General features: G+C 39.4%; 1 long non-coding RNA gene across 1 annotated transcript in view; it reads left to right on the forward strand.

The window, feature by feature from the left end:
• LOC107320349 overlaps positions 1 to 13,100 on the forward strand; it is a 76,050-nt gene that overhangs the window by 40,286 nt on the left and 22,664 nt on the right. The window contains exon 4 of the long non-coding RNA XR_001558227.2: positions 11,913 to 12,007. This is a non-coding gene — a long non-coding RNA (uncharacterized LOC107320349). The remainder of the gene's footprint in view (positions 1 to 11,912; positions 12,008 to 13,100) is intronic.

The raw sequence follows: 13,100 nt of genomic DNA on the forward strand, positions 1-13,100 counted from the left end.
AGTGTTCAATGAATCTTCTGTTTAGAAAGTTTTCTAAGGAAAGAGATGTGCTGCAGAATATCTGTTAACTAAATGCTCATTTTATGTGAGAAAGACAAGTTCAAGTCCCTGTTCTTCTTGATTCAGACCAAGGACTTGAACTCTGTGTGAATTACATCTCACATAATTTCCCCAGTTGCAGTGCTAGCTGTGAGCAGTTAAACTCTTATTCAGAATGACAAAGCACATCATACAGAAAGAAACCAAAGATGTCATAAAATACATACATCTACATTAGCCATAGGTCTGACTGTGTTGTGTCAGGAACAGCATTGAAGAAATGCTGTATGAGACACATACTATTTTGACATAAACAAAAAGCAAATAAGAGAGAAAAACACTTTGGCTCAGACAATGTCGAGGCCTAGCAGGAAATATAACAGCCAGGAAAGGAAGATGAAAATGCAGAATAGGTTTCTGATGGGAATTCAGGCTTCAAGAAAGAGTGAAGGTAAACAAGTAAGAGACACTAAAACAAAGCAGAGAGTTCACTCCTTGATGGATAATACTCCTTTCCACCATAGAAGACTGAATTAAAAAGGCAGGGAATATACAGACTTCAGAAGAAATTTGGGTGAAATATGTCCAGTCTTGCCACTCCATCCCTTCTTTCTCTTCAGATGACTCTTTAGCCTTGTGAGAGCCTGGCTGTTCCCAGGGTTTTCATTTCACTTAAATAAAGCAACCAGAGTAGAAATAGCCTGCTCAATCCCATGTTGCATGCAGCAGGAGGATTGGAGCTACTCAGCTGAAACAGTTCAATTCAGCCACTGAAGAACTGGAGGAGAATCTGATACCATCCTGCGGGGTGATGGTTCATAAGGGATTTTTGAGTGGGCCCAACTTCATCTGTGCAAGTAAGGGAAGAATGAGTCAATACACAATTTCTCAGTGCTCCTGCACAGCCTGTGCCAACTCCGTGGCTACAAAGATGTGAGTGAGAAATGTCCTCTGGCTCACCATATTGCTGAGAGGCAGCGTGTTCTCACATGGCATCTGAACATGATAAGGTAGCCCAAAGCAATGTCTAGGGAAAAGGAAGGTGCAGACAGTGCTCGAAGGTATGTAGTCAACTAGAGAAGGGCTGAAATCACATAATTTCTGTCCCCACTCTGAAACATTCAGGCCTTCAACCTTCATATCCCTCCAGCTACAGCCACCACCCCTCCAGAGACTTCTTTAAAGAGCTGAGTGATTTCTTAGAACTGTTCCGAAGCAAATTGATTTAACTCCTTTGTGCCTAAAACTGAAACTTGCTTATTGATGAAGTACCAGGAAAAATGCCAGGTCAACAGAAAGCACTGACATTTTCTGTCTTCCCAATGCCAAAGGAGAACAAATAATGACAAGAAAATAAATACCAAACATAGAACCCATTCCACCATACTTCTTTTTCTTCATCAAGCCTTTTTCCTGTGCAATATCATGAATGAGAAGACATGCTGGTAGAGCTAGGGCACAGAGAATCAGAGGAGGATGGGTGTAACTGGCATGTGAAACAGAGGATCTTTTAGAGATCTTCTTTTAATGTTATCAGAAGCTCCTTGCTTGCTCTGCCTTTACTGTGTGTGACACTTCATACCTGTTCTGTGATGGCTGCATTCTCTGTCCTCTAAATCCTGCTGATGACAAGGACTCTATATGCTGCATTTTCACTGCAAATCAGGAGCTTAGTGCCCTGGTGAGTGAACTTGGGAATTGTTCTCTCTATATAACTTTCCCTACCTCGCATGGCCTCAGGTGAATTCAATTTTTTTTTTTTTTGAAATCCTAGAAATTGCCTGCTTACAGACTTGTAGCTTCCAACAACCAGAGTCCCGTGTGGCTCTTCTTAATTGTCCATATAAATTGCTTTCTATTTTGGACACCGGGAATATCTCAATAGCATCTGCTTCTCCCTTCTGGGCACCACCAACTGTGCATGAAATTCCCCCCAAAGAGGCCAGGTAAGAACTTTTCCTTTGTTGAAAAAATAAAGAAATAAAGGAAATTACACAAAGGACAAGCTGACTTCTCATCAGTCTATGCAGGTGAAAATACAATACAACCTGCTACTAAGCCATAAGAAAGAAGACGCTAAACAGGAATTCTCCAGCTGTTCAAATGCACCTTCCAATTAGAATGAGGTTCATCATGATCTGCATATTTACCAGGATTTCTGGGACATTATTGGTAGTAGCAGCAACTCTGTAGAAGATCTATTTCTTCTTCAACTGTTTTATCCCCTCTGAAACTCAAACTACAGAAACTCAAAGCACATTTGACGTTGCTTAGTCTACAGTCTGCAACTTGGGAGATGTGGGTATCATTCTCTTCATTTTACTGATGAAGACAATGAAATAGAGAGAAGGACAAGTGATACTTTTTGAATCTCAGCAAATCAGAGACAAAGCCAAGATGTGCGGTGAAAAGCATGTCTTCTTTTCTTCTTCAACACAGCTGTATCAATGAGAAAGCGCCTCTCCTACATCCCTTCCTTTAGATTGTTAGGTATCTCAAAATAAGTCTGTAAAGGACTGATATGTCTATCTCAGTCTTCTCCTGTCTGCCATCCTGACCATTTTTAGGAGACAGGGCAAAATCACTGCCCGAGTGATATGGCAGCAGTCACGAAAACGAAGTGTGAAAAACTGCCACATGCAGTGTCAATCTTATTATTATCAGTCAAAGCTGCATTTTCCTCTCAGCATATAATTGCGCTTTGGACTAGATGGGTATAAATTGAAGATTGGCTACAGCATAAATGATCATTAGACTGAAACTAAAACAAAGCTAAATTATCAGAGAGCCGGGGAGGGAATGTGTTTTCCTATGCACTGTGTTGGCAGCACCATCTGAGTGCCTCTGCATTATGCTGTAATGTCTCAGGTTGGAAAAAGATGTAGCATGGAAGAAAGAGCTCTTCAAAAGAAGGTGTTGGTTTTCTTTTCCTTGACTACAAATTGTTTTGTCCTTGCAGTCTCCATTGCTGTCTATTTAAGCTCTAAATGGTAAAGAAAATGCTGAAACTGAGTTTGGATGATATCAACAAGTACCAGGAGAAGGAAAAATGGGGGATTTGCTATGAATAATGGAGGAAAGTCGTGAAGTCGTGTGTTTTGTTTTCTTTTCTTTTGGTTAGGAGCCCTTCATTGCCACTTTTTGTTTGATATTAGCCTACGAGGTCCTTTTAGATTCCCTTGTGGCTTCTAGTTATGAAGTGGACATCTTCCCCCTCACTGTACCAAGCCCGGTATTTTAAACTAGGGTAGGGGAGATTTAGGTTGGATATTAGGGGAAAGTTTTTCACACAGAGGGTGGTGACGCACTGGAACAGGCTGCCCAAGGAGGCTGTGGATGCCCCATCCCTGGAGGCATTTAAAGCCAGGCTGGATGTGGCTCTGGGCAGCCTGGTCTGCTGGTTGGTGACCCTGCACATAGAAGGGGGATGAAACTAGATGGTCATTGTGGTCCTTTTCAACTCAGGCTGTTCTATGATTCTTTGATTTTTCTTCTCACAATTGCCTGCTGTACATTCATGATCAATATGCAGCACACAAAAGTCTGCTCTTTACTTTGGTACCAGTTTGTTTTTTCAGCACTAATTTCAATGCTTTGAAGCGTCTTTTTGTGCGTGTGTGTGTTATATTGGCTGTTCAGCATGCTAATAAATGTCCTTTCTCTTCATTCTCTCCATCATACTTCCCATTGCCTGTGTATATCCTTTGGTTCAAGCCAGCAGATGACACAGTAGACCACATCTGGAAAAAGAAGAAAAACTTATTTCTTTCCTTTGTCTCTTATTCAGTTTGAAAGTCCTTATCCTGTACACTGCGTAATGGTCTCAGTCTCATTAGGAGGCTGTGTTTGGAAAACATCATGGCTGTCATGCTCAGCCAGGCATTCAATTAAGCATTAGTTGGGGCTGGAAAGGGGCTATACTTTCTTTTCTTTCTTTGATTGGATACTGCGAGTCAAAGGAGCTTTTATGAAGGGTTGAACATGGTGAGTAATTTCTATTTCTATGCGTGTAAGTATTATTTTATAGCATCTAGTTACTTTTGTTATAGGTATTATGAGATAATAAATAAATAAAATATTATGAGTTAGTGACTGCAATGCTGATTCTGTTAACAGGCTTATTCTCCCTCTGTTACCTATATTTGTTTAAAGTGGCTTCATTTAACATTTATGTAGGCTTTGGTGCAGAGAAAATGTATTACAACAGGAGTTTGTCCTGAGGGATCCTTACAGTACTAACAGCTACATCATCTACTGAGGCAGGTATTGCTAAACAGTGATATGAAAAGACATTATCTAGGTCACTAAAAATCATTTTTACACACTTGTTTTGCAGTGAAATCCTGTGAAAGCTAATCCAAGTTTATTCTCTTACCTCTCTATTGACTGTGAAGACGTACAGGCATTACCCAGGCACTAGGTAGAAGACGATGTCGCCATGTTGTTTTGTTACTGCCCCAGCAGAATGGATTGTATTACTCCAATCAAGATACAAAAGGCAGATTCACACTCCCTGCTAATCTGACTTCTCTGCCCCACTCTATCAGTTGGTACAGACAGCCTGAACCTAGGCTTAATCACTTTCCCCCACGGTCAGTCAAAATATCAGTTCCAGAATGTGCAGGGGCAAAAAAAAAAAAAAAAAAAAAAAGAACAAGAAAAATCAGAATTTCTTCTTTTCTAGTTCAGCCTGTGTTTATTTTGTGTTTATTTCTCATTATGTGGCTTTGGGCTTCATCTCCTTATTTCTTTGTACTGTTCTTTTCCCATCTGATAAGGAGGGTTGATTTTAATAAAAACTTCCTAAATCCTGCATAATGCTCAGAGCCTGCAACAAGCCCACATGAAAATTTAAATTCTTACTACTACAAAATGTTTATTTTCTGCTAGGTTCCTCAGAACTGTTCCCCTTAGTGGAACCCTGCAGGAGTGTGCTATAACTACCTTCTCTTGGGATCTACGGAAAATTGCCAAAGAGAAAGACATGTATATTCATCTCAAGTTTGGATACCAACATGCTGCTGTGCTCTGTGGGTATTAATATGAGGCAGAAAGCGTCACCTGTTTCTGAAAGAGTGAAATTCAGTCTCTGTGCTCTCTCTGTTTGGGGATCATGCTCCATACTCCATACCAGTGAATAAACAGTACTTTAGAACAGTCTTCAAGAACATAAAAACCTCTGGAAAAGGAGAAGGGATGAAACTATTCCCCATGGCTGTAACAGAGCAAGGAAATAATGAGTTTAAATTGCAGTAAGAAAGGTTCAAGTAAAACAAAGATTACTTGAGTATGTCATGCAGTTTCCATCACCGGAGATCTCTAAGGACGCAGTAGATAAATAAGTTTCAGGAACGACTTAGGTGTATTTGATGCTGACCCGAAGTCAAGAAGATGGACTAGATAACCTGTCATAGTCCCCTCTAAATCTCTGAATTAGACAAAAGAATGTGATACCTTAAATTTTATTGTAGCTGCAATGGTCTAAGGATATCAGCAAGGCAGAGATTTATCAAACAATCTGAAACAGATCTTTTATTAGCATAATATTAGACTAATTTTGCATCTAAAACCATAAAACATCCTCAGATTTTCTGCCTCTAAACTGAAGAACAAGAAATTGCATGTCTGCCTATTCCACATTTTTCCATGTCTTTCTAATAAATGACAATACCTTTCCCTACAAATTTTGCCTTGCATAGTCCAACTATAGCAATGACCTAAGGATATCTGGTAAAAACCTATCTCTGGTACACTGTCTTTGTTCTTCAGAATGAACTGTAGAAATGTTTTTATGCTATCTTGAACAAGAACTGCTGAACAAAATGGTCTTTTCAAAATATTCAGGCTTTATTTCAGCTTTGATTATTTGCAGTTGTTCCAATGAAGCATGTGATATTTCATTCATTTCCAGTTTGCGCAAATATACAGGTATGTCTCTCATGATGTGAAAGACTTTGAAAGGCATTGAAATTCACTTGGTCTTTTAAGTATTCAGGGTAACAACAGAAAGAAGAAAAAAGAAAAAGAAAGAAAATTAAAGAAAGAATTAAAAAAAAAAAAAAAACACCAAAAAAACACCCACAACTAAACACAGAAACCAAAGAACTGATCACACACCGGCGTTTTGGGAAAGCATGTTTGAAAACTGCCTATGTTGAAATACAGAGTTTGTGAGAACAAGTTGGGCATCTATTAGCGGCTATCTTTTTCTTCAGTATTATCCAGGCTTTAAGAATCTGCTTAATCGTATCATTCCTGTTCCAGGGATATCACTTTTCTCTATGCTGAAAGAGGACCCTTTCCTCACTTGTCATTTTTATTCGAGGCCATTCTGTCAGGATATATTCCCTCCCTGCCATACCAAGATCCATCTCTCTCACAGTTTCTCAATGCCCAGCATTGCTGCAAACACCTATTTCTACCTAAAGAATATATTTCTTTTGGCTTCCCAGAAAGACATTTTATAATATGATAGCAGAAAGAGAGAATGAGCTGTCACTGGAAGGAGTCAGAGATGGTTTATTGTTTTCAACCAATTCCCCAAATCCTAAGAATGGAAGGTCTGTGGATTAGACTAAGTTGTATCTACCATAGTCCCACGTCTCAAATACAATGAGAATGTGCTCTTATGAAATTACTTGATGACAGAAAAACAGATGACAGAGCCTGGTACTAATTCAGTATAGTCTGTGGCCAAAAAAAAAGCACTAGAAAGGGACAAAGGGGTGGCTTACACTGCTCAAAAATGCAGACTCCTTCAAGCAAAAGTATTATCAAGGATGAGATATACTTAATGCTAATCTTAATGCTTAAGATTATTAAGTTATTGCTTATTGACTGAATCACAATAAGTAACTGTTTTTACTCTTCATGTACAGATAATGCAAGATAAAACACAAGTCTGCAAGCCTCTGCCAAAGTGGCCTGAGCTAATGTGTTTTCCTTGCATTAGTGAGTTACCAGTGAGAGATTCTGTGGAAGCCCTTACACGCATCTGAGCACTTCCTCAGGTTGTATGCTGATCTTTTGCTTCTGCTCTTATTGCACAAATTAGTTGCTTTCCAGGAGAGCATTACTGGCACTGCTAAGGCACTACTGAGGCATGTTAAAAATCCTTAGACAGAAGAGTGATTAGAGTAATCTTCCAGCTGATTTGAGGCTCCTTTAACATAAATGTGTTTTTCATTTCCAGCCCCCCCCCCTTCTTTTTTAACATATACAGGCTTCAACTTCACATTTATGCTAAATATTAGCACTACTAAAGAAATAAACCTGATGTGAAGAATAAAAAGTCACAAGGCTTTGGTCATCTGTGGAAGACCACCCTCAGAACTCGTAATATCACTATAGCAGAGAACAACATCTGCAGCCTGGAATTTTCTGTGATGTTTTTTATATATTGCCCCCAGGCCATAAGGATAAAGACCATAAATATTGTTTTGAGGTCTGTGGAGGGGCAGTAGAGGACAAGTTGAGATGTCTTCAGAGTTGTTTGTATTTCTGCAGGGGCTGTATCAATTGGACTCTCCAAAGGGTTGTTGCAATTCTGTAACCCAAACAGAAGGGGAAAAAAGCTTGGCTTCTGAAGGCCAGAACATCATGTGCTTGAATGGAGTGGAAGTCTTCTAGCCAAATGAGGATGGCACAGAGCTGGCCGTGGCTGCACACTGCCTGTGGCAGAGGGTTCTGAGGCCTTTTGAGCAGTGCCTAAACAGACTGTTTGTGGATGCTTAAAATATGTAACAGCTACCACAGAAGGACTGTTAACTATTCCAAGTGCTTTATTTTGCCTGCCAATGTAATCTCCATCTTCCTCAGGTTCAGCTCTCACAATCTGTATTTCATCCACAGAGCCCATCACGTTGAAGAGATGGGCCACCCTGACCTGATGAGATCATTGTACACAGTGAAATTAAAGCGGGCCTAGGTCTAAAACTGAGGCACTGAGTCTATTCCATGTTCTCTCAGGAAATGTTAGGAAATAGATGTTAGATAGGAGTGGACTAAGAACTGGTGTGTCTCTGTGAGTGGAACCACTAGGTCTAGAAACCTGGCAATACTGCAGGAAGTTTTGGTATAGATCTATAGACTCTTTACTGATGCTTTGTCAAGGCTATATATTCCACATGGGAGAATTTATTCTTAAGCTTAGTATTCTTCTCTATTTTTTGACTTTTAGAATGTATTATTTCAATTTTAATGCTCCATCTCTCTTTAGCTGGACATTTCTTCTTCTACCACTTCTGCAACAGGACCTTAAATTGATGTGATTGTATGTTTTGTATTTCTTTGTGGGTTTTGTAAGGGAAAAATAAGGGTATCAGATTCAGAAGTAAGACCAGCACAATGTTATACTTCCCAAGCTGCAACTAGCAGCTCTGGCAGAACTGAAATATTTAATTCTGCCTCCTTTGAGATGCAGCAATCCCCAAATTTCAGATCCAGGTCTGAACTGTCAGTATGATTTTAGAACAGTGGCTTCAATATCAGCCTTCAGGCTCACCACCATGAAGAAAGAAACTTCCTATGAAATGTTTGGGTGTAGATGGACAGTATTTGAGGGGTCAAAACTGAATTTAAAAGAAGTCAACATAGTGAAAAGCAAATTGTTTTCTGTTATGTTGTCCAGGAAGGGGGAAAAAAAGATCTGACTTGGATTAAAACAGAAATTTTGGCATGGATGATGCAATAAACTGCTTATTTCATTGTTGGTTGAGAAATTACAGTCAGGTGGTCAGTGTCTCCTTTGAATGTCAATGTCATGTTTCGTTATTAGTTATTTAATTCTATTTCAAAATATATACATATATTTCCTTCTTTGCTCTATAGAGTTGACCAGTCCTTAAAAGAGTAAGAAAAGGTTAAGGTTTGTTGAGAAAATGTCAAAGTGAAAAATTTCCATGTCTTAAAAACTTTTTAATGAAAATATATCATTAGAACTCTCCTATTACCAATCTTTGCTGTTTGTTTATTGCAAAAATTTTCCCCTAGGGACAGCTTAGAATACTAAAGAAAGGTGGGATAGGGGAAATTGTTTGCTAAATCAGGACAATCCCTACAAACCTCTTCTTTCGAAAGCCATGTTACCATTCCTCACCATGTTCTTTTCCTCTTTTAGGGTGGACTATCAATTTGTCATTTGGGTCATCACTTTCAAAGCACTAAATCCCACGTACAGTTCTGCCACGTGCACTGTAATTTAGTCCAGACTAAGACTTCTTCTATATAGAACTTTCACAGCTCTAGGCCATCAGGTGAAATCTGACTGCTGTTTATAATTTGTCCAAAACTCTGTTGTCAGTTTTGTGAGCTTTGCTTTAGCCCAAAGTCTTTATGGTAGAATAATAAGTATTATGGTAATAACTGTAGAAGGGCTTCCCCCTCCTTGAAAGCATTCAAGACCAGACTGGACGGGGCTTTGAGCAACCTTGTGTAGAGGGAGGTGTCCCTGCCTATAGCAGGAGGTTGGAACTAGATGATCTTAAAGGGCCCTTCCAAACCAAACCATTCTGTGATTTTAGAAGATTACAAAGCTGTGCCACAAGCTCTTAGAGCAACTTCAGGGAAAAACATTGTAAGTTCTGTTACATTAGCTCCACATCTGTAAAATGGAGATAAATTACACCGAAGCACACCACTAGGGGGTATTTTGAGGCTGAATTATTCAATGTTTCCAAGGCTCCCAAAGCCTATACTAGTGAAGTCGGTTGAAAAATCCATTACATTACATAGGTCTGTGAAATCAACAGTAGTAAAAAACTTTCTGTATTTATGTGCATATGCCAGTTTTAAAATATTAATAATGTGGTTTTTGTTATTGTTTTTCCAAATGCCAGATGTGTTGCCTCAGCCTCTAAAATGAAGGACAGCAGTGATAGGTTGCCTGAAAAACCAAAGCAATTCAAATACAGTACAGTGAGAACTTCAGTTCTAGTGAAGGCAGCCAACCCATGCTATCAACTTTATAGACACAAAGCAGTCCCTGTTAACCAGTGCTGGGTTTTCAGTGTTCCAGACAGTGTTGTTCACAGATGATTTTCTTAGTTACCAAAGTGAAAAAGTAACATCCAAGGATGAATTTTCCTAAAGAGAAATGCTTCATCTCAGTACAAAGCTAAGTCTCTACAAGGCTCTTCGCTCTTCTTTTCTCTCTCGCAGGGATTTTATTTTCCCTTTCATAACACCAAGATGCATCCATCAATTTGGCTGTCAGAAAATTCCCATTTTCTACAGGATTCTATTGCATACTTCACAATAGAAAATGGTAGCCAGAAACTCAGATGGCACAATCGGAGGTTACCCTTTCCATGGAACTCTGCTGTCTTCCGTTCCTACATCCATGGCCATTCCATTGATTTTCTATAGCCAAGTTCACTTTCATTTGTGGACTTGACATGAGTGTACTGTCATGCAAATTGGGGATGGAGGATGCAGGTGGACACTCAGGAAAAGGATGATATAAGGATAGAAGAGGTTCAGTGTGCACATCGCATCAATTACTTGGCTGCAGAATGGGGAACTTGGTCATCAGCTAGAAAAGGAACAATACAAATACATTTCATGTTTTAGCCACCTCATATGGGAACAGAACAGTGAACTTGCTTCACTGGCAATGTTCTTTCTGTGTGTCTGCCACAAGAGGAGATGAATACTCATTGAGTGTGCTGAATACTTGCCCAGAAGTCCTAAAAACTGCAGGACTGCAAAGGCTGTGCACATTGTCATGTGCTTCCAAGCAGTGCAGACACTTTCAGGAATAAAACTCACACTGAGGATCTGTTCCAAAGTCTACTGAAGTTGGTTGTTGTTCTTACAAGGACTAAACCAAAGGCTTCTTATGAGTATATTTGCATATAATGGTAAGCAGGAGTAGGAACTGCATTTACTTCCTCAGGGGCAGGCAGTTTTCAAAGGGAAGGAGGCAGTGACACTGTCAATTTACTACACTTGTTCTTGAGAACCTGGTGAACATGAAGAGGCCATGTTCACTACAGTTCAGTGGAGCTAACTGCATAAATGTCTAATCTTCTTCCAGTTCAATTTAGAGGAATTGTTCACACTGATTTCAAAATGATTAGATGTTTGGCTTTGAAGGTCTCAAAGGTGCAGCTTCAGTGTGAAGAGAGTAGAAAAGAAAGGGGTAGCTATAAGGGGCCAGAGCTACAATTCAGCTATGATATCTGCACTCATATGAGCTTTCCCAAAACGCAGAAACAAAATCTCCACCCTGCCAAAATGATATGAGCTATATTAGACCCATAAATAGGAGAGCAGAAAAAAGCAGGCTCTAGTTGTTTTGAAATGGCCCTCCTCTTAAGCGGTGGCATTCTTTACTTGTAGCCAAGCGGCTCCTGTAAAAGCCTTGGCTCATTCCTGTGTTTGTGCACATCAAAGAAATGACTCCTAGTACAATCCTAGCAAGCAAAGCATCCTAATGATTGATGCAGTAGAATGGCAAATGTGCTCAGCACCACTACATAAAGTCAGTTTTGATCCATGGAGCCATTCAAACCAGCAGTGGTGATTAGTAAACCATATTCTGCAGCGCAAGACATAAGCTTCCTCCTCAAACAAAGGACTTAGGAATGTCTCTGGAACAAATGTCTCTCTGAATTCTCCAGGCAATCTGTATACTGAGTTTTGTGATGAAATTTCTACCTTAATTCCAGGCTCTGCCAAAATATGAAAGGGCATAGCGGTAGTTGTTAAACCTATGCATATCTTTCTTTGCTCCAGCATTCATGGTTTTTATGGGTTGTGCTATACAGTCTGTACCTTTTAAGACAGCAATACTGTCAATACATATTTGAGAAGAGTTTTCAGCAGCTCAGTTTGGTCTAGTAAAGCCATATCTTTCATCTTGCATTTTGCAGGTGTGTGGAGCACATTTTAAAGGCACAGAGAAAGGATGCATGTCATCTCAACTTCACAGAAGATAATTTCCAGATCACTACCGTAATTAATTAAGGTAATGAAAAATTAATTTTAATTGTCAATGGACATATCAATAAACCAAAGGTATAATAAGCTGTGTAGCCTAAAATATTTACAAGGTTAATAATTGGGCATGGATTCTGCAATAAGATACTAGCCCTGGCTCCTAAAAGAAGTCCCTAGCCAACTCTATTATGCAATGTGAGACCAAAATATTGCTGTGTTAATTCTAGCTTCATTCTTTTTCATGGTCAAGTCATCTTTCTGGTTTAGTATACAGAAGTCACCTAGAATAAATGTTGGCTTCTGTCAGTAATTGCTCTCCCAGCTGTGATGTTTTCCAGCTGGGACTGATGGAAACAACTAAAGGAGAAGAGGGATGCTTTCGGTTCATACTTTTCTGGGTTATATTTCCCTCTCTGTGGGTGGGCTTGGGGAAGGGAGTCTATCAGGAGTACTGTACAGTATGATCTTTCAGCTGTGAGGTACAAATGAGAAAGTGAATAGAAAGAGCCTCAAAGGTTATTTACGATCAAGTCCGTGATTTCTGTGTTCTGGCATGGCTCCTCATGGAGATGTGATGGAGGAAAAAGACAAGAGGATTGTAAGCTTTGTGGGTGACTTTTTCTCATACCTTTTTAATGCTGATGTGCATTCTTTTCTCGTAGTAGACTTTAGTGACTTTCAGCCTTTACTGAGTGTGGATTGCACCCAGGCCCTGAGAGACTCTACTAGGCCATTAGCATCCTCTAAACTATCATTAAAAATAATAATAATAGAGATAAATGACTTCAGTTATAGGCTGTGGATAGGAAATATTTGTGAATTAGCTCCAAATCAAGATGGAGCTGTACTATTTGGGGTTTTATGTTTTAGCTGTGTTTTAGGTTTACTATAATCTTGTCTGAGGATTTGGTCCTACCTTCAAGTATTGCTAGTACTTACAGAGGAATATATGAAAAACGAATACCTTAAACAACCACAACAGCAACAAGGAATCTCTTTGGTGTATCAAGAAAGATAAACTAGGATGATATTTTCAATTTTTTTAAATATTATTTTTAAGTAGAGTAGGCAAAGTGAGGGGAAGGGGGGGAAAAAAGGCCAGTGTGCCTTCTGATATCATC

Source organism: Coturnix japonica, chromosome 1 (genome assembly GCF_001577835.2).
Source record: "Coturnix japonica isolate 7356 chromosome 1, Coturnix japonica 2.1, whole genome shotgun sequence".
Lineage (NCBI taxonomy): Eukaryota > Metazoa > Chordata > Aves > Galliformes > Phasianidae > Coturnix > Coturnix japonica.